The sequence below is a fragment of the Schistocerca gregaria genome, chromosome 4 (assembly GCF_023897955.1).
Source record: "Schistocerca gregaria isolate iqSchGreg1 chromosome 4, iqSchGreg1.2, whole genome shotgun sequence".
In the NCBI taxonomy this organism is placed as follows: Eukaryota; Metazoa; Arthropoda; class Insecta; order Orthoptera; family Acrididae; genus Schistocerca; species Schistocerca gregaria.
In genome coordinates, this window is record NC_064923.1 from 340759753 (window position 1) to 340782854 (window position 23102).

The following is a 23102-nucleotide window of genomic DNA, read 5'->3' on the forward strand; positions in this document are numbered from 1 at the left end:
TTAGATGATTTCACAATGTCTAGTTCTGATGTATGGCAGAGCAAAAAGCAAAAATATTCGTGACGTAAAGTGGAAATATGATCGTTTCCTCTTACTCAGAGATTACAACGTCTTTTCATAAAGTTAAAGGTTCGTGGGAAAGCAAAGTAATTCTAATGTAGTTTTCTCCCATTTTAGTAACTGATGCACCGTATTTTCTTTAAATATGTAGGTAATTGCTACTGCTGGAATCACACGTATGTATGTACTTCAGAACTGATTGATTAAAATTTTATTTTAATATCCAACATACGAGTACATCTGGAATGGCGTTGGTCATAGGCACAAGAATCTTCTCTGCTTCTTCATTGAGGCAGTTCTTCATCTCCTTCCAGATTTCCTTCTTTCGTCCATAATCCGAAGTATTTTTTTAAAATTAGTCACGACCTTTTAATCACAGTTTTTCTGAGAATTTGTAACCTGTTCAATCTAAATTATTCCATTTTTCAGGTATTCTGTTCCTTCACAATCCTACCAGCTTCAATAAGTTAATCTAGTCCAGCAGTTCAGTTCGTCGATTTTAACTTGCGAGTATTCCATTTCTTCGTTGGCTCCATTTTATTCTTTTCAGTTTAATATTGTCGTTCGGCACCACTAGACTGTACTATCAATCTATATCGGCACATCTGTAACGTTTAGATTCAAGTATTCGGTTCCTGAACCTATGTCCATGTACTTTTGAAGAGGCTGCGTATTACAACCTAAAGGCACAACGCAGTGGCATCTGAGCACTCTTTCTCTGCAGCCTTGTAATCTGGTCTACTTATTCTCTTCTGTTGTAGTATTCCCACGAACCAAAATAGATTTTCACTTTCCTTACCATGTTTATCATTTTCTCAACGCTTAACTATATTCCTTATACTGCATAATCTTCAGTGTGTATTACGAAAGAAAACCTGTACATAGATAGTTGGTACTGGCTTCGCCTGAATTCTGAGAAGAATAAATATTGACTTTATTGGCTGTAGCAGATGCATCAAATCCGGCAACACTATTTATTAACACTGATGTTGCAGGTCTGTATTGACCTGATAGGAAGTCCCTGCTTCCTTTCCATAGCACCCCACAGGTTTCTGCTACTTTGTACAGGAGTGTTTAGCCTATCTCTCGTCGTACAAAATAGGTTTTACGTTTTGCATGTTTTGCAAAACCTGTAATTCAAGCTTAATAGAAGACGCAACATTATAGTCCTGTAAGTAAATGGATTTAGGATGGATGTGGTCCCTGATAGAGTTGTATAATTGTTTCTTAACTATTCGTCCAACTATGTTAATCACTTCATAACTATTACTGAGCAGACATACTATTGTGTACCAAACGTTCCAACTATACAATGTTCGTCGCTTCCATATTCGTCGGCGTGCCTAACAGTAGCCAAGGGAACGAATGTTCTAATAGAGAGAGTCAACATGGCAGGAATGGTTGGATTCCACTGTTGGTATTATTTAGATATTTATAATTAGCTCATTGAGCGAAATTAGTGGCAGTATTCTTAAAATCCTTACTTTATCTTCGAATGAAGGTGTTTTCTCGTTGCGTTATAGAAGATACAAATTTCATGATGCATTGGTTGGCCAGTGGGTGGGTGGGTGGCTAAATCCCAAATCATTTGAACGTATGTACAGATTTCTCTCCCTCTCTATCCCTCGTCATGTTTGAACACTGTGGATATCTAAAGTTATGCTTCATGGATCTGGTACTGCTGCTGTGCCCTCTAACTATTCATTCAACACCGCCACAGTCGCCCATTCTTTGTAACTGACGTTGTTGATGATGATGATGATGATTTGTAGGAGACCCTCGTACTAGAGCCAAAGCATTTCTCCATTGTTAGCTCATGGAGTATGAGTCATCAAAGGAGTCACTATTGAGCAGAAGTTCTTTCTTTTCTTCTTATGCAATAATAATAATAATAGTAATAGTAACTTCTGAGAAAGGAAATGAGTAATAATATACTTATTATCCAAGACAACTGCAGGAACGCATTACTAATGCAAGGTGTTCTTGTATGTTTGGATGTGCACTCGCTGATAATGCTCGACTGAATTAATTAATGCAGCAGCAGCTTATCAACCCATTCGCTAGCTTTAATTCATGGGGGATGACGCCAATCATCGAGGAGTGAATACCTGAGTAGTTCCTTCTATTCTTCTATAATAATAATGATAATACCCAACACAACTGCATGCATGCATTATTAATGTGAAGCGTTTTAGAGCCAAGAGAGGATCGATCCACAGGCCAACTTGTCAATAAGTTTCTGTAGACCGATCTGGACATACATATATCTTTATTTTAATTACGAATGATACTTAATATTTATTTTCTTTCTTTGTGGGTGATACGGAGGAGAGGATGGGCAACAGACGTGCACCTGCAGTAGCAACAACTGACCCAATGATGATGATGGTGCGTCCCTGAGTTGACATGCAGCAGCCTCAGCATCATCTGTGAGGATTTACCGATAGCCTGGCATGTCATACCTGTGACAAGACATGCAGCAAACTGATCCATCATCTATAATATACACATTTTAGAATGTGCAGCAACCTGGTCCATCACACAACGTAGCTGTGGCCAACCTTGCAGCAGCCTGGTCCATCATTTACAATGTAGCCCAGACCACCTACGTCACAGGCAAGTCCATGGCAAGGCATCACAACGTCTCGTTTGCTGTATTCTGGACCCCATTCTCTGTTCCCTGGCTCATCTCCTGAACTCAACGAGCATCATAATCAGCAGAACATCACGTTGGGACTAGCAGCAGCAGAATACCCAGTCTCACTGTTATGGATCATAAAGAAGGAACTGTGGTCGTATTAGACTATTTTGTGGTTGTTGGAGCATTTGGAGGCAGTCTCACTTTTCCTCATCGATAACTCAGACGCAGGCTATCAAGATCCTACCACTTTCCTTAATTCTTGTTAGGTAGTTCTGGAGACATTAGTGACCTGTGATATTGTAAATAGGCTGTTTAGGTTTTCTTATTGGTAACGCCACATAGCGCTCTGTATGAAAAATCACTGGCTGTGCTGTGTGCAGCCAGTGGCTGGTTGGCATTGTTGTAATACTCGCCATTGTAGCGTTGGGCAGCTGGATGTTAACAGCGCGTAGCGCTGCGCAGTTGGAGGTGAGCTGCCAGAAGTGGTGGACGTGGGGAGAGAGATGGTGGAGTTTTGAAATTTGTAAGAATGGATGTCATGAACTGATGTATATATTATGACTATTAAGGTAAATACATTGTTTGTTCTCTATGAAAATCTTTCATTCGCTAACTAGCCTATCAGTAGTTAGTGCCTTCCGTAGTTTGAATCTTTTATTTAGCTGGCAGTAGTGGCGCTCGCTGTATTGCAGTAGCTTGAGTAACGAAGATTTTTGTGAGGCAAGTGATTTGTGAAACGTATAGGTTAATGTTAGTCAGGGCCATTCTTTCGTAGGGATTACTGAAAGTCAGATTGCGTTGCGCTAAAAAAATATTGTGTGTCAGTTTAAGCAAAGTCTTGTATAATTTTTCTAAGGGGACGTTTCAATATCCCATAATTAAATGCAAAACACTTGTATGAACTGATGCGCCTCTCATCAGAGGGCAGTGATGCTGCTGTTGTGGAGAAGAGCATCTTCCAAACTTTGGGGAGAGGTGATGTGATATTGTGAGGCAGTCACAGAGTGATTTGGAAGTTTTACCATACCAGATCATTCTTCTGAAATGCAAGAAAGAGGGTCAAGTAGGGTGCTCATCCGTGTACTCCATTTTCATATAAACTCACATGTCATTGATCCACTGGGGGGGGGGGGGGGGGGGGAATCCAGTTTCATCCCTCTTCCAAAAGGTACTGCTGCTAAAACAGCTTGCTTTAATGTCCAAAATCTTACAGATAATTATTGCTTCCCATGATCACTTCTGACTAGCGACAGAAATCACCCTTAACACTCAAAAGATTATTCAATTCACATATACAGCTTAGATGTTGATGATTTCAGCAACCATGAGAACATTGTGCAAAATAAAGAAGTAAAGCTTAACGTAGCTGAACCTCTACTTTTGGAAATCACCGGTGTACAATGATGTAGACTTGTTGCTATTCTCTGATTGCTTGTGTCAGGAACTGATACATGTGGAAATGCCCACCTATGATAAAAATTTCTTGAAGATTAAGAATGCCCACCTCCAAGTGGGGACAGAGAAGCGAAAACTTCATCTACAGATCACTGTTTTCTAATGCTGAAATTCCGTGGTGCAGCTCATAATTCATGCAAACTTGGTGTACTAACTGCCACAGCACATACTTGCCTTCTTTCACACTTAGAGTGGGTATGTTGCCGATTTACTTGTTCAACACTTGGATGATTTCGTTTTGAAGGATGGAAAGGTCAATGTCATTCCAAACACCATTGAGAAACACATTACTTTTTTGAGGAGTATCGCACCAAAGCTAACACTTCTCTTCCTGGATTCACTTTGCTTCATTCACTTGTCTGTTCAGAAACTTTCTACTCATCAAGAGGACACGCATATCACTAGAGCAGATAATCCTGATGATGCAAAGTTTCAACATATACTGAAGAATGCGGTCTTTCCATTAAAAAAAAAACCTGGATTTGATGGAGAGACTCCACAAAACCACATTGCCCGACATAACTACATTCTCCAGTCAACTTAACAGGCACTGCCATAATGGATGAGGAGTATGAGAACATGGTGGACGTTTGGGACGAGTTTGGCACCGTCAATTTATGAAAATATGCTAAATTATGTACACATATCATTTTAGAGTCCTGTAGTGTATGCTTGGACACATACTATCTGGATCTTGCATTCTTTTCACAACGCCAAAGATTTTGTGGGAGGCCCTGTTAAGAATAATACTTTTTCACATCAGTCAACTAGTACAAATGACAGATCCACCAATTAACTGCCCCTTGATACCTTGTGTATGAGATACTACTGCCATCTGTATATGTACATATCACTGTCCCATGACTTTTGTCACCTCCGTCTATATGTGCAAAAATTGAAAACCACTGTAAATTTTTGTATATAAGAGAAAACTAGTTTTTTCAACAAAAAATCAATTAATAACAGATGATTTTAATTGACAAATACACAGTGAGTATAAGAGACAGCTTTACAAATAAAAGTTGTTAGGAAACAACAAATGATTGTAAATAATGTGTTGTAAAATTGTGCGTAACAAACTATTGGTTAATTTATTGTATCACGGTTATTAGTTCATATCCCTTCTAATATACAATCATTGTTAATAAGTCTGAACCGTGCCTTCATGATGCACATATTGTAAATGAAGAGGCCTATACATGTGATATGGTTACAAAGAGTGATAACAGAAAGGGGGAGCTTAAATCGTATTAATCCACGGAGTTTTCCTCGCACTGAGGTGACAAAGTAGTGGGATAGATGGTGGTAGTGCTTCGTACCCAAGAACTGGCAGAACTGTCATTTTACCGTGGTGATTCGTATGGAAAGGTTTCCGACGTGATTACGACTGCATGAGGGGAATTAACAGACTTTTAATGCGAAAAGGTATTTGTGGCTAGACACGTGGGACATTCCATGTCAGGAAGCGTTGGGGAATTCGATATTCTGAGATCCATTGTGATAAGAGTGTGCCGAGAACACCCATTTCCAGGCATTATCTCCCACCATAGACAACACACAGATCTACGGCAGCGGCATTTCCATAACGTTGTCAGTGCTAACAGACAAGTAAACATGCCTGAAATTACCGCAGAAATCAATGTGGGACACTCGACACACATATCCATAAGGACAGTGCAGGGAAAATTGGTTTGAATGAGCTAAGGCAGCAACCAACTGACGTCAGGATTACGCTAACAGCATGGCATTGCCTGCTGTGCCTTCTTCTGGCCTCGTGATCACATCGTTTGAACCCTAGACAATCAGAAAACCGTTGAAATATCAGTTTGTAATAACTGACGAGGATACACGAGAGGTCAATGGGTAGCGTCTTTGGCTAATAATCGAAACGTCTTCGGTCCAGGCTTCGGAACAAGCTGTCGCTTAATTTTGATTAATAATCAACAGTGGCGGCCGAAGTCTGCCGTAATAAGATGTCTTCCTCATTCTGCCAGCGGCCTCGTCACAGATGGTGGAAGAGTGGACAGAGGTTCAGGGCGCTCTCTTGTCCTTGATGTGGGAAACGGCTTTTAAAGGCGGAAGAATCAGAAATGATCAATGGCATAAGAATACAGAAGGCAGTGGAAGCCACTGCATTAAAGACACATAACATGTATCCACAGGGCATGTGGCCTGTAACTGAATAAGTGTCTTGATGATCTCTCCATTGACAAAAGATTCCGGAATAGTCCTCCATTCTGATCTCCTGGCGTGGAGTGCCAAAGGGGAGGTGACCATGAAAAAAAGATTGAATAACCAACGAAATGATAACGTTCTGAAGGTTGAGGCATGTAGTGTCAGATGTCTGAAGGTGCTAAGGAAGCTAGAATATCTGAAGAGGGAAATGTAAGGGCTCAATGGAAATACAGTAGGAGTCAGTGAAGTGAAGTGAAATGGAAAGAAGATAATGATTTCTGGTCAGATGAGTGTAGGGTAATATCAACAGCAGCAGAAAAAAGTATAACGGGAGTTATATGAAGAGGAAGGTAGCGCAGAAAGTGTGTTATTGTGTGTGTCAGTGATGGGGTTGTTCCTGTCACAATCGACAGCAAACAAACACCGACAACGTTAGTTGAGGTATACATGACGACGTCGCAGGCTGAAGATGAAGAGATAGAGAAAGTATATCAGGATAGCGAAAGCATAATACAGTACGTAAAGGGAGACGAATATCTAATAAGGAGAAAGACTGATTAAGTTCTGTAATAAATTTTAGGTAGTAATGGCGAATACTGTTCAAGAATCACAAGAGGAGGATGTTTACTAGGAATACATAAGTACTTAGGAATTACGAGATGCGCTTGAAGTTCATTACAGGATCTATATATAGAAATGAAGAATAGCTTAGAAGTAGTACAGTTAGAGAGGAATAGACATCTCTAAAAAGGCCAATGACAGAAGTTGGAAAGAAAAAGATAAATACAAAGAAGGCAACTGAGAAGAAACTATAGGTCACAGAAGAAATACTTCAGTTTATCGATGAAAGAAGGAAGTACAATAATGTTCAATGAAATTCAGGAATACAGAAACACAAGTCGGTGAAGAATCAAGTAAATAGGAAGCGCAGTATATCTAAGACGAACTACAAGAAAAAGTGAAGAAATAGGGTGAAATTAAAGGCACGAATGGTACAGTGGCCGGTATTCCACTGTTAAATGCCGAGGAGAGAGGGAACATGAGGAAAGAATACATTGAAAGCCTCTATGAGAGGGTACGATTTGTCTCATGTGATAAAAGAAAGGAACAGGAATTGATTAGAAGAAATAGAGGATCCAGTATTAGGATCAAAATTTAAGAGAGATTTGGAGGACTTAAGATCAAATAAGGCAGAAGGGATAGGTGAAATTCCACCAGAATTTCTAGAACCACTGCGGGAAGTGGCAACAAAACGACACGTTGGTGTGCAGAATGTATAAGCCTATCGTCTTACTATCTGACTTTCGGAAAAATATCATCCATAGGGTTCTGAAGACTGTAAGAGCTGACAAGTGCGAGAATTATTGTGCAATCAGCTTAACAACTCATGCATCCAAGTTGCTGATGAGAATAATATACAGAAGAATGGAAAAGAAAATTGAGGATGTGTTAGATGACGATCAGTTTAGCTTTAGGAAATGTAAAGGCACCAGAGAAGCAATTCTGACGTTGCGGTTGATAATGGAAGCAAGACCAAAAAAAAAACCAAGACACATTCATAGGATTTGTCGACCTGCAAAAAGCATCTGACAAAGTAAAATAGTGCAAGGTGTTCGAAATTCTGAGGAAAATAGGGTTAAACCATAGGGACAGGCAGTTCTTATACAATGGGTACAAGATAAAAGAGGGAATAATTAGAGTGGACGACGAAGAACGTAGTGCTCGGATTAAGAAGGGTTTGAGATGGGAATGTACTCTTTGGCTCCTAGTGTTCAGTCTCTACATCGAAGAAGCAATGATGGAAATAAAAGAAAGGTTCAGGAGTGGAATTAAACTTCAGGGTCAAAGCATATCAGTGATACGATTGGCTGATGACATTGCAATCCTGAGTGAAAGTGGAGAGGAATTACATAATCGACTGAATGGAATGAAAAATCTAATGAGAACAGAATATGAATTGAGAGCAAATCGAAGAAAGAAAGCAGCAGGAGGAAGTGGCAAAAATGAGAACAGCGAGAAACGTAACATCAGGATTGACTATCACGATATAGATGAAGGAATTCTAGTACCTACACAGCAAAGTAACGAATGACGGACGAAGGAAAAAGGACATCAAAAGCAGACCAGCACTGTCAAAATGGGCATTCCTGGCCAAGAAAAGGCTACTAGTATCAAACATAGGCAGTAATTTGGGGATCAAATGTACGTTTGGTGCACAGCTATGTATGGTAGTGAAAGATGGACTTTCAGAAACCGGAACAGAAGAGGTGGTGCTACAGACGAGTGTTGAAAATTAGGTGGACTGATAAGGTAAGCAATGAGCAGGTTCTGCGCAGAATCGGAGACGAAAGGCATATACGAAAAACATTAAAAAGGAAAAGGGACACGATTAAAGGACATTTGTTAATACATGAGAGAGTGACTTCCACGGTACTGGAGGGAGATGTAGAGGGCAATAACTGTAGAGAAAGAAAGAGATTGGAATACATCCAGCTAATGATTAAGGACGTAGATTGGAAGTGCTGCTTTGAGATGTAGAGGTTGGCACAGGAAAGAAAATCGTGGCGGACAGCATCAAACCAGTCAAACGACTGATGACTCAAAGAAAAAAAAGGAGATGATTGCTGATAGTAGGGTTAGAGTGAGGTGCAGTTCCCCTAAAGCCATGGACTCAAGTTGTCAACAAGGCACTGTACAAGCTGGTGGGGGTTCCATATTCTTGTTGGATGTGTTTACATAGGAATGGCCTGTGGTCCAACTAAGCTGGAGTTGGAGACCGTTTGCAGCCATTCATAGACTTCATGTTTCCACATAACGACGGAACTTTTTTGATGACAGTCCACAATATCACCAGGCCACAGTTGTTCGTTGTCGGTCTCAAGCTCATTCTGGACAATTACCTAGATCGCCCGACATAAATCCTCTCGAACATTTAGGGGGCGTAAAGGAGAGATCAGTTCGGGCACGAAATCCAGCATGAACAACACTTTCGCAATTATGAGCGGCTTTGGGGGCAGCATGGCTCAATGTTTCTGCAAGGCACTTTCAACGGATTGTTGAATCCATGCTACGGCGAGTTGCTGCACTGTGCTGGACAAAGTGAGGTCCAACTCGATATTAGGTGGTATTCCATGACTTTTGTCACCTGAGTGTGATTTTCTTCCATTGGTCCTGGGATTCCCCACCAATTTTGTATCATTTGACCAGTATCGTGTTACGTCATGACTCTGAGTATGTCACCTGCCTAATGTGTGTGAGTAGCGCAGGGGTTCCCTTGGATGAGCTTCGATATACATTGCACAGTGGCATGAGTTGTATGGGGTTCTCCTAAATGACCTTGATCAGTTGTGGGTGGTTCCTGTGGGGACAGAGTACGTAATCTGACACTGGACGTCCTCAGCGGTGACCTTGAGATGACATCTTTATTTCGCCTAGATTCGTGTGTAATTCGTGCTCTGCTCGACTAGGGTCGGCAGTCACTCAGATTGCTGCGTAAGTTATGATACCGATATGTTTCTGTTTCGAAAATAGTGCTCAGCGCAGGCCAGACCATAATTTTATCATTCCATATCATTACTCTCAGCGTGCAGAGTCTGAAGTGACTCTGAATAACAAATAGGCTAATACTTCGTCATCAGTGCCTTACGCATTTGAAATCGATTCTTCCAGATCCATTTAATCAGTCGCATGTATCATTCTGATCCTGCATCTGTATTGTTGCACGTAAACGGGTGCATTTATTACTACAATGAATTGTTTAAGGGCTTGAATACCAAGCGTTATTAGCTCCTTGTAAATAGCAGAACTGCTGGTAGTAACGTTGTTCTACTAATCGAAAGTCTTATATTATTCTTGTGTGCTCATCAAATAGCACACGCAGCTTATACAAACAGTTAGGGAAGAAAAACTTTCTATAGAACGTCCACACACACGTTTGAGGATAATTGCACGGCAGTTCGGAAAGAACAAGTGACCACGGTGTTCCTGCTAAGCACAAGTACCATTCATGAGAAGATCTGTACACAGAAAAAAATACGTGCAACTGGAATATCGGTTTTGTCATGGTGCCAGCATATGTATTATAATACACCGTAACTGTGGAACTTATTTCTAAGAAATAGTTTTCCTACACGAGGGCTTTTTAAAGAAAGGAACACGTTGTCTCTAGAAAGAAGTCATTTTAGTGCAGGGTTAAGGTGTTTCTTTTATTGACAATTCTCATTTATTCTTCAGTCTCAATGCACATTTTTATAAGAGCAGAGGCAAAAAAATTGAAAACTGCGTAACTCGTAGCTCACCAGGCGGCTGGAGAAATAAATACCCCTGCCGGAGCTTTAGTGAACAGTACATGCGCGACATGGGTGTCACGTATTCCTTGTTGATGGCGCACAGGTAAAAAAAAAAAAAAAAAAAAAAAAAAAAAAAAAAAAAAAAAAAAAAAAAGGCATGGTCGTAATTTGTAAAGCGAATTTCAGTTTTCCTTGATAGTTTCTGTGAAACATTTGTCCATAGTTACTGTTCACTCAAATTTGCAACTCATTTAGTACCCTTAATAATTACCAGTTGCTTTTGTGGTAACATAATTGTGAACAATGGACATAAAAATGAATTAATATTCATTGTATTTAAAGCTTAATGTTAAGCAGTACTCAAATCCTGTTTTGTTTTGTTAAATCCGAGCATGAGACTTGAACGAAGTAATATATACACGCGAAAATGAAGCCCAACAAAAATGTGAAGGCTAAACTATCCGAAAGATTTACTGAATAGGGTGAGCGCGAAATCCCATCACTATCACCCTTACGCTCCCAAATTAATAACCAACAATCGCTGAACTTTAATATATAACATGAACAACAGTTCTTTAGAGGCGTTTTCCTGAGATATGAACCGTGTAGAACTGCTCGTAAGAGGCAATGAACCGATACCAATTGACATCTACGAGACACTGGTCTAAAATCGAAACTGAGATGAAGATTGCTGATTTCCAGTCTTCTTCAACCAGGTTCAGCATATTAAAGAAATCAAACATTATATGAACTAACAGAACAACTAAGTTTACTTCAAGTAGAGGTGTAGAGGTGATGCCATTAATTCATATCTGACGTGAAGACCAAGCTTACTGTTATCCCCACATCTGCTTTGTCTAACACCAATCAGTCAAGTTTCATGAAAAAAAGTCTATCGTGCAGTCAACTTGTGATGTGGCACATTCATAACCAAGAATGTTTATGACTTGTATCTGTGGATTTTTGTTTCTGCAGCTTCTTATCTGCCTTCAGGGACCTGAAGGCACATTAGACCAAACCTAAAGAAAAGACTGTTTAGTGGCAAAAATCTTATAGTCCTATCAAACTTTGGAAAAATAGAACAGTTTTTAATACTTCATTCTAAACGGTTTCTAACCAGTTGCAGGAATTAATTATTAGATTTGTTTTCCGCCTGGCCTGGACAAAACGGTACGCTTTTCATGTGGACAGTGACAAGACTGTTGAGACACTCCAGATTCCGCCCGGAACAGCCAGTGTGATTGTCGATCAAAAAACCTTTTCAAGTATGCAATGTGCTTTTCAGGAAATTATCGGACAATATAATTTCCGATAGCTCGGTGTCATTGAAGGTTTACCGGGGGGAACAGTCATTTGTGCATTATTGGTCAACATCGGCATGTTTTCCAAATTGCTTTAAGTATGCGTGGAATGCAGTACAATAAGCAGAGCAGCCTCCAGGACCATTTCTTACTCCACCGCAATTCTCTCTAAATAAAACTAGTAATGACTATGACGTGCTCGAAAGCATCATTTTTTTCCGTCGGTGTGGCCAAGAGGTTCTAGGCTCTGCGGACTGGAACCGCGTGACCGCTACGGTCTCAGGTTCGAATCCTGCCTCTGGCATGGATGTGTGTGATGTCCTTAGGTTAGTTAGGTTTAAGTAGTTCTAAGTTCTAGGGGACTGATGAGCTCAGAAGTTCAGTCTCATACTGCTCAGAGCCATTTGAACCATTTTTTGACATGTCGAAAGCTACCCTGAATTTTTTTGTGCGAGGAGAATGCAACGGAAGAAATGCGTTGTCAAAATTTTAGCTGCTAAGACGCAACGCAAGTGGTTTTTAAAATCTGTTGAAGTTACTTCGTTCTGTCGTACGAATAACCACTCGTAACAATTATACAGACGCTGTTGGTTCAGTCCTCCCTGCATAGTGCGTTATCGGAAGTGACTTGAGAGCGTAGCACCAAATATTGCTTCTAACATCCGGAGTTACAAAAGCGAATTTGAAGCATTTAAACAGTACAAAAAATGTCACGTTTCATTAATGTTTTAAATAACAAGCAGTTCGTATCAACAATTAAACTCTTGTACGTGTAATCTCATAAAAGTGACTAACAGCAGAAAATGAATAAACGCGGTGTTTGACGTTACATTACAGATGATTTCTATTGTGCGGAATTAATTTTAATTTAGGGGTGACTAGACAAGAACAACAAACAACGGTATTAGCGTTGCCATAACTTAACAAATAGCCTCTCGTTCCCTAATGTTACATCAATGCCCGTTCCCAACTGGCCATGTTTGATTGCCTAATGGAGATGATTGCCTTCAATAACTGCTTACACATCATTACTGATTTACGTAATTTATTAATAATAGTTCACTGGCAAACAAATCTTAAAACACTTCATAGAAAGGCTGGTTAAATAACTGTTCCTTTGAAACGAAACTTCCTCAGTACGTAGAGCACCTGCCCGCGATAGGCAAAGGTCCCGAGTACGAGTCTCGGTCCGGCACTCAGTTTTAATTTGCCAGGAAGATTAATTGGCTAATAAATTCCCAACCAATAAAAACTTACAGACTCGTAATGGTAGAAAGGTACCTTACAAACTTCAAAATTCACTTTCATTTAACATGCAGATGTAAAAAACATATCCAAAACGTACAGTTAGCATATCAGTCAAATGCCATTATTTATAACCCGATGAACAACAGCGCAGAACTGACGAATTCAAATCTGTCCAATGAGTAATCCTGATAACAGAAAATTATGTTGGCGAATAAGAAATATAATAACTTTATGACAACGCCCATCCGGCATTGGCCTTACTTTTACACAATCGTAAATCTCGTTGAAAAGTGACAGTTGCTGCTCAGTCTCCACACAGTAAGTAAACTAACACCCCAGAAGTCACTGAAGGTTACCGCATTCCACTAATTTTTTCTCCACTATCATAACATCCTTATTGTGGGCGAACATGCTATAGCACAGCGTGTTCAGGATGGGCCCACGCTGTCTTATTTATCTACCGTGGCAAAACACCCACAAACGACATCGGCCACAGCTCGCCGTAAATTGCGTCCATACAACTGCAGAGCCCACGGCTTATCGTTCCACAGCAGCTTTGAATTCCCAAGCGTCTCGGTTTCACCACCAGTTAATTTCGACAGAGTGCCAAAATTATTAATTCACAATTCGGACCACCCGATTGCCGATACACTGCCGTTCTGTCTTCCTCGCTGGGTACGCTCCAAACCTCCTCTCTTCGTTAACAGAGGCCACTCGGCACCCCAGTATCTCTGGCGCGGCCAATATCGACCTTAACATTCGCAGCCGGAACACAATCTTCCCGAAAATCGGCACACCATCAGTCGAGACTCTAATTTATCAAAACGAAATGTTTGTTAAAAACATATCGTTTTGCAAAGATTCCTTTAGCACAGTTATTATGAAATTTTTTTAATAATTTATATTTTATTAACAATGAAATAATTCCTTGTTTATTCGCTGTAGTCGTCCCAATATAACGAAGTCTCATTTGAATGATGACAACCAACATTTTTCTTACATCAGGCACAAAATTGCTCAAATGGCTCTGAGCACTATGGGACTTAACATCTGAGGTCATCAGTCCCCTAGAACCTAGAACTACTTAAACCTAACTAACCTAAGGACATCATACACATCCATGCCCGAGGCAGGATTCGAACCTGCGACCGTAGCGGTCGCGTGCTTCCAGATTTTAGCGCCTAGAACCGCTCGGCCACACCGACGGAAAAAAAGATGCTTTCGAGCACGTCATAGTCATTACTAGTTTTATTTAGAGAGAATTGCGGTGGAGTAAGAAATGGTCCTGGAGGCTGCTCTGCTTATTGTACTGCATTTCACGCATACTTAAAGCAATTTGGAAAACATGCCGATGTTGACCAATAATGCACAAATGACTGTTCCCCCGGTAAACCTTCAATGACACCGAGCTATCGGAAATTATATTGTCCGATAATTTCCTGAAAAGCACATTGCATACTTGAAAAGGTTTTTTGATCGACAATCACACTGGTTGTTCCGGGCGGAATCTGGAGTGTCTCAACAGTCTTGTCACCGTCCATATGAAAAGCGTACCGTTTTGTCCAGGCCAGGCGGAAAACAAATCTAATAATTAATTCCTGCAACTGGTTAGAAACCCTTTAGAATGAAATAATGAAATATTAAAAACTGTTCTATTTTTCCAAAGTTTGATAGGACTATAAGATTTTCAGATTTGGCCATTCCTTTAAGAGACTGATGCATAAATAAGAATTGTTTTAAATATCAATACAGTTGTGGTTCTCTTGCGACGAATGTGTCAGCTATAGCTTTTTAATTCCAGCTGTTATAAATTGCTAATGTAAAAGAATAGAACCACGGCACTTAGACGTCCCATTGTTCTTCTGAATTCTCGTTAGAGAACCGTATATTCAAAATAGTGTTGCCAAGTTATGTTTTACTCTATCAGAACTGCTGTCTTGTAGAAAATGGAAGAAGCTTCTAGAATATAATTAATGTGTACAATTCTAGAAGAGAGACATTTCATGTGCCAAGTCGTTAGGATATTTTTGAGCCCTGTGGGCGGCCTATATAAATGGAAGCTGGCTGTTAGCCTACAGTGATCACAAGGCGCAGCCCCCGGCCTCCACTAGGGTGGTGACGTCACGCGAGCCGCGTAGGCGGCGCGTTTCCTTTCCCAGAAGTCGGCGGTGGGCTGTCGGCGCCAAGGAGTCTCCCCCACCAGCCACGCGTGACTCCGGCTGGCCCAGAGTCTCCACAGCAGAGCCGCACTGTAGCCACTGCGTCAATTAGTCTAGTGTATAAAATAATAGCATAAAATCCTCCAATACACGTAGGAATCCGCCGTAAGATATAAGTCACGCGATGTGACGAAACGTGGAAGGGCAGGTGTTTTAAGAACCAGAGAAATGGCATTAATGGTATTTCTCTTTTCTGTCATATAGAACTTTCACGGACTGCAAACAGGTCTTGCAACAGTACACCTATGCTGCCCATCAGTTTCTCTAACAAACGAAAACGGAGATGGTGGTCCGTTTTGCTATCTGTATCCACATACACCACTGAATGTTCATTTGATTTTATACAGTTGTACAACACATAGTAGGGAGATATGAAGTTTGATGCTTGTTGGTGGGTGGGATATTGTTGGTGGTATTGTTGGTACACTATTGTCCATTAAAATTGCTACACCACGAAGACGACGTGCTACAGACGCCAAATTTAGCTGACAGGAATAAGATGATGTGATATGCAAATGATTAGCTTTTCAGAGCATTCACACAGGTTGGCGCAGTTGCCGACACCTACAACGTGCTGACATGAGGAAAGTTTCCAACCGATTTCTCATACACAAACAGCAGTTGCCCGGCCTTGGCTTGTGAAACTTCGTTGTGATGCATCGTGTAAGGAGGAGAAATGCGTACCATCACAGTTCCGACTTTGATAAAGGTCGGATTGTAGTCTAACGCGATTGCGGTTTATCGTATCGCAACATTGCTGCTCACGTTGGTCGAGATCCAATGACTGTTAGCAGAATATGGAATGGGTAGGTTCAGGAGGGAAATACGGAACGCCGTGCTGGATCCCAACGGCCTCGTATCACTAGCAGTCGAGATGACAGGCATCTTACCTACATGGCTGTAACGGATCGTGCAGCCACGTCTTGATCCCTAAGTCAACAGACGTTTGCAAGACAACAACCATCTGCACGAACAGTTCAACGACGTTTGCAGCAGCATGGACTATCAGCTCGGAGACCATGGCTGCCGTTACCCTTCACGCTCCATCACAGACAGGAGCACCAGCGATGATATACTCAGCGACGAACCTGGGTGCCCGAATGGCAAAACATTTTTTCGGGTGAATCCAGGTTCTGTTTACAGCATCATGGTGGTCGCATCCCTGTTTGGCGACATCGCGGTGAACGCACATTGGATGCGTTATTCGTACTGGCGTATCACCCGGCGTGATGGTATGGGGTGCCATTGGTTACACGTCTCGGTCACCCCTTGTTCGCTCTGACGGCACTTTGAATTGTGGACGTTACATTTCAGATGTGTTACGACCCGTGGCCCTCCCCTTCATCCTACCCTTGCAAAACCCTACATTTCAGCAGGATAACGCACGATCGCATGTTGCAGGTCCTGTACGGGCCTTTCTGGATACAGAAAATGTGCGAATGCTGCCCTGGCCAGCACATTCTCCAGATCTTTCACCAATTGAAAACGTCTGGTCAATTGTGGTCGAGCAACTGTCTCGACACAATACGCCAGTCACTACTCTTGATGAACTGTGGTATCGTGTTGAAGCTGCATGGGCAGCTGTACCTTTACACGCCATCCAAGTATCAAGGCCGTTATTACGGCCAGAAGTGGTTGTTCTGGGTACTGATTTCTCAGGATCTATGCATCCAAACTGCGTGAAAATGTTATCACATGTCAGTTCTAGTATAATGTATTTGTCCAATGAATATTCGTTTATCATCTGCATTTCTTCTTGGTGTAGCAATTTTAATGGCCAGAAGTGTATATTCTGGCCAGGAATTTGATTCGCAACTCTATGTCACATGTGAAGAACACCAGAACTTACTTCTTCCGTTTCTAGGTAGTAAAGCCTATTGGTGACCCAATCATACAACATTTATTTACAGGCTGACAATTATTGAAAAACATGAAAAAGAAGAAACGTTACAAATTAAACACTTTATTCAACGTGTAAACATCACTACAGTTATTCGGATTTAGTTTATCACTTGTTTAATAAGCATGCCATCATTGGCGATGATGTGGCGCAGACGAATAGCGGATTAATGCATGACTCGCTGAAGTGTATGAACGTCGATGCTGTTGATCACCTCCGAATGGCTGTTTTCAGCTCAGCAATGATTTTTGGGTTAATTCTGTACATGTTTTTTTAATATAGTCCCGCAAAAAGGTGTCTCATGTGTTCAGATCCAGAGAAAATGGCGGCCAATGTAGGTCCATGCCAGTGGCCTCTGGGTACCCCAGAGCCAGAATGCGGCGCCAAAAGTGCTCTTCCAGGGCATCAAACACTCTTCTGCTTCGACGGGGTCGAGCTCAGTCTTGCATGAACCACATCGTGTCGAAATCATTGTAACTTTGGATAGTGGAGATGAAATCATCTTCCAAAATCTTCACGTACCATTTGGTAGTCACCGTGCCATCAAGAAATATCGCTCCGATTATTGCGTGACTGGACACTGCACACCACAGTCACCTGTTGAGGGTGAAGAAATTTCTCGATCGCGAAACGCGGATTCTCGGTCCCCTAAATCCGTCAATTTTGCTTCTTGACGGACACATCCAAATAAAAGTGGGCTTCGTCGCCAAACCAAGGGCATACTAATTCCCATCATGCACCTCACGGCCAACCTGCACTTTGAGCGCCCTAACTCAAGCAGTTCAGTAGTTGATTTTATTTCGTATAGTTTAATAATTATGACACTGTATATGATATCACAGGGTTATTTGCAATTGGGATTTAGATAAACTATAATGTGACAAAACCTTTGGACAGTGTGGGAAGGAAATGGACGGGCTAACCTAGTAAAGGAGCGAGTATTTTGAAAGACAGTAGATAACCAACATCCAAATTCACGTAATCCCATATGGTGTATCGTAAACCGACCCACGCAAACTGCTATTTCAATGGACACAGCTTCTGCCCAGGCGAGGTCAGTGCTAAATGCCACGTAGAAATTAATGCGCCTCATATGAGAACCATTTCGGCGCCGAAATAAATCAGCTAACTGTGTTCAGACAAAATGTCTGTCGACCAAATGAAGAAACCTCTCTGCAGAAAACTAAAATCTAAATCTACTCAAGCAACACAACGTTCATTTCGTTTTGTGGAGAAACGTGGAGGAAAAACATCGAGCAAATCTGAACAGATATGTGATTAACCCATTACCTCCCAACTTACTTTTTTCGGAAGTGACAATTTTTTCCATGTTTATGTAATATAGTCATGTCAAATAACATAAATAAACCCTTTGCTCAGATAAACAGAATTGCCTATCTATAACTAGATCACTGGGATGTTTATGCAAATATTTAGATTTTGGTATTAATGTTGAACATTCATTTTTATAAGTAAATGATTGCAGCACAATTATTTGTAAAGATAAACCACATGCGCTAAACAAAGTTACAAATCCTCATTATACTATTATTGTTATTATATTTTTGTATAACAAATATCTTTCAATTAGAGAAAAAATTAATTAGAGAAAAAATTAACTTTACATTCACCTACTACTGTAAAAACCAATGATTTTCAGTTCTAACCACCTTTTTGTTTTTCATTTTCCACCTTATTTTGTGTGCTAAGGTTCAAAGCAGTTGCGCAAAGGGTAATGTTACATTTCTTATAAAGTGCCAATTATCTACATTTGCAACCAGAAAACTAACAACGTCTTTGGGAACCATGTGTTGACATAAAGTGGTCCTTATGAATGGTGGCTCCATGTGGTTCCGAAGTCGTCAGCGACCGTAAACCATAAAATTACCAAATATGCAGCAACCGGTAGCAAAATCACGTTTTATTTATTCACTTTTCCAAATCTATTTCGACTGATTAACAGCCATTATCGGTACTTGAAATCGATTTGCAAAAGTGAATAAATAAAACATGATTTTGCGACTGATTGCTGCATATTTGGTAATAACGTGGTCCTATCGATCAAATCTCATTTCATGGAATACTCATTTTGGATTTCATAAGTAACGTCCCACTCTGCGATTGGTAGTCGTTTTCAGATACTCGACACCAAGACATCGTCGGAACTCCAATAAATCCAGATATCGTACTCCACGTACCATGTGGTATATCATCCAGTTGTTCACAACACCCATATCAATTATTGTTGTACAGAGAGCACAATGTTATTCTTGCTGCTTAAAGAAGTGGCATATTTCCCAATCAGCCAGTTACGATGGTCTACTCTTTCTGTATTCTATTCCACCTACTTGCTGAAGTGCGTGGTTCCACAGTATCAAAACTGGTGCCAATACAGAAGCATTCCTTATCATCACATTTCACAAACAGGGTTTCACCATTTGTATCAAATGCAGAGTCATTAGTGCCAAAAGGCAATTTTTCCAATTACTTTGTTTCTTGAGAAGGACTGTCTTCAGTTTTGTTTTCTCGCACTGAACCTGTTGCCCTAAATCCATTGTTTCACAAATGCAGCAAGAGATCTCGACTAATGAAGTAGCTATCTAAGTAAATAGAGGACCTTCAGGGTTCCCAATACATTCAAACATGTTTAGTACGACCATAGACACACAGCAAGGTCAATATTTTTCTTTTTATCACTTCCTTGCCACAACACAAATCAAAATTGAAACAGTGACCATTACAAGAACACAATATCCATGGTTTACAGCCAACTCAAATTGGCTCATTTCGAACAAACTATTTTAGTGTGAGATGGCCACAGTACACCACAATCATTTCATCAACACTCACATTTTCCGAAGATATACCGAACTGCTGGAAGGACTAGTTAATCTTTGTAATTAATCTCCTAACCTTGAACCCTCTATCTAGTTTGTTGTCTTGAGCTTGAATATTATCATTGAAGAGAATTGAAGTGAATGGTAGATTTTAACTCCTGATATCTGTTTAGCGACATAGTTTTCTTCACGATTTCCAATCCTAAGCTATCTTCTTCAGACCAGTAATGTGTTTCTGATGGAAGTCTGTCAAACCCTGACAAAAGTAGTAAGCCTGGGAATACTCTCAGTTCTTCCACATCGGAAGAGAGGTCTTATACGTTTTTAGAAGAACCTTCATGTGACACTGATTCTCTCTCGATATAATCAAATGAATTGTTGAAATTCAAGATATTTTGTCCAACTTCTAACGACTTGAGATGCTTAGAGCTGCATCAGCTGAAACGTCATGTTTAGGAGTTGCAGTTTAGTATTGGCTTCATTTATTACAAATCTTAAGTTTGCTGCCAAGTTCCTTCTGTTTTCGCGAATTTACGCTACCTTCAGCACACATTACTTCATTATCGAAACTCTGCAAACACGTTTTTTCAGTACTTTGAAAATGAACTCCCACCGATTAAGGAATACTCAGAACATTCACATTACCTGTCTGTAGCACCATCATATGCCTCCTACACATCTGTTAAAGCACCAGTATCGGGAGGAACAACAACCGCATCAACATTTTCATGGTCTACATGAATCATCCTTCAAAATTGTAATTACTTACAATTTCTAAAATTTCAACCATTGTGCTGCCATTGAGCTCTACGTCATAGTCTGCTCCCATTTTTCTCTATTTTATCGTGCTACACTGAATAAAGTAACGTTTACTCACCAACTCCACTACTAGAATTGAGTGCTATTATTGCGTTGTCTTTATTGCAGATGTGTCAGCAGACGGTACTGTTTCCTCCCAGTGATCAAACAATTGATCGCTTGTCTGTACACATGCTAAACCACCGCTCAGAACCGAGGCGAAGACGTCTCAAGACATCGCATTAAGGGCATCGCTGAAACAACCTCACCGTTGGGGCGTTGACTCCAACACAACAGGAAAACCGCACTTTAGAAGAATCAGCAGTGATCAGTTGCGTGAGAATGCAGAAGGCAATGGAAACCACTCCAGTCACAAGGACAAATTAGAGGTTTGCGTAGAGGCATCAAGAAATAAATAACTTAGCAGTGAGGGATCACACAGATTACCTCACATTACAGACTAATTATAACCTAAAAAGTAACTGATGGCTGATATAGTCATCAGAAATGGCCTTAATGGCACCATTTATTCTAATAGGAAAGGGTTGATATAGTGGTCAAGTATGTTCAGGAAAATGTTGCTATAGACGGAAGTGGATCTCTTTCGAGATCGAAACGTTCCAGCTTCTATTTCGACATTTCTTCTTGTGGCCGTGTGTCATCGCCAAAGACAGTTTTCCAGTTAAGTGAATGTAGTCAGGTTTGAGAAACCTGCGTACACAGATTAGGTGGATTAAAATTTTTTCTACACATTATTGCATTTTACAATCACATAAGTACCGGTCCCATAAGGACCACCAAGTGCGCACAGCCGCGGTTAAGCGATTTCTCTTCCTGCGCTACACACGAGAATGGAACGGGATGAAACCCAAATCAATGGCACCATGTGAAGTATCGCCCGCCAAGCACTTTGGAGTTGTTTACTGGGTGTAGATGTTGCCTAAATGTAGTTTGATCGACACGAACGCAATCGCATCTCACAACAAACAGATACCAGAACATCGATTTTCGAAGAAAATATTTTGTTACTATTCACTGTATTTTAATGATTATGAGCAGTTATACCTTTTATAGTGCTTTAGAAAGAGAATTAAAATACTTTCGTCTTGAGTAATCTTACTTTGTTACTCTGCCCCCCCCCCCCCCCAAATTCGCTAGGCAACGACGACGCAGGTAAGTTAATATTATTACAATAACCTTTTCTTACCCTTCTGTTATATGTACTACTAGAACAAATGGAAATGGTTCCAACACGTGTCGCATAAAAATATCGACAGTGGCTCATTTAGAGTTAGACTTAGCGTGAGGCAGCCAGAACTGTGTATGTACAGGAGGACATGCAAAGGATTTGGTCTCGTCAATTATACACGCGACGGTGGCGCCGAGTCTTTCCGGGAATCGGCGACCCATTTGGACAAGAGCCATTCGGGGAAGTGTACAGGGCCGGGCCACGCACGCCAGTCGGATCGATCCTTGTTGCATCCTTGTGTCGTCACTTCAGTGAGACCAAGGTGGAATCGGCCGATCGGTCGCTGTACTAGCACGACGGTTTTTTTTATGTGCTGCTAGTGCTGATTTTAAGCAGAGGAATACGGACCATGCAGGACAGAACGAGATATACTATTTTTCGTTGAAAAAATGGTTTGAAATTCAGTTGCATAATGAGTGATACTCTGCATAAGACGGATTGTAAGGTACAGCAACCTCCGCGGTGCAAATATCAAATTCGCCTTCCCGTGGTGCACCCTGCTACCACAGAAGAAGCCTTGAAGACCGAGTACGGCGGTACAAACGAGCCGTAGATAGAGAATTGTAGGAAATGACATTCCCTTCCCACCTTCAACACCTCGGTTGGTTGTAAACACGTAGGGTCAGGAGTGGCAGCTGCTCCATGACTGCCGGCTGATAACCGGCGACTGCTTAAAGTCAACATTTTAAATAGGATGAGAGAAGCAGCGGGATGAATCTAACGACGACACTCTTGACATGAAGGAGAATGCGATTATCGGACTCTGGAATGTTGATTTTTACACCGAGCTGGAAAATACCACAACACAGAGCGGATGATGCTGTAGTATACAGAGAAGCTGCAGCGAAATGCAGGAAGATATGTAGCGGATAGGCACTTGGTGCAGGGAGTGGCAACTAACCCTTAACAGAGACAAATGTAATGTATTGA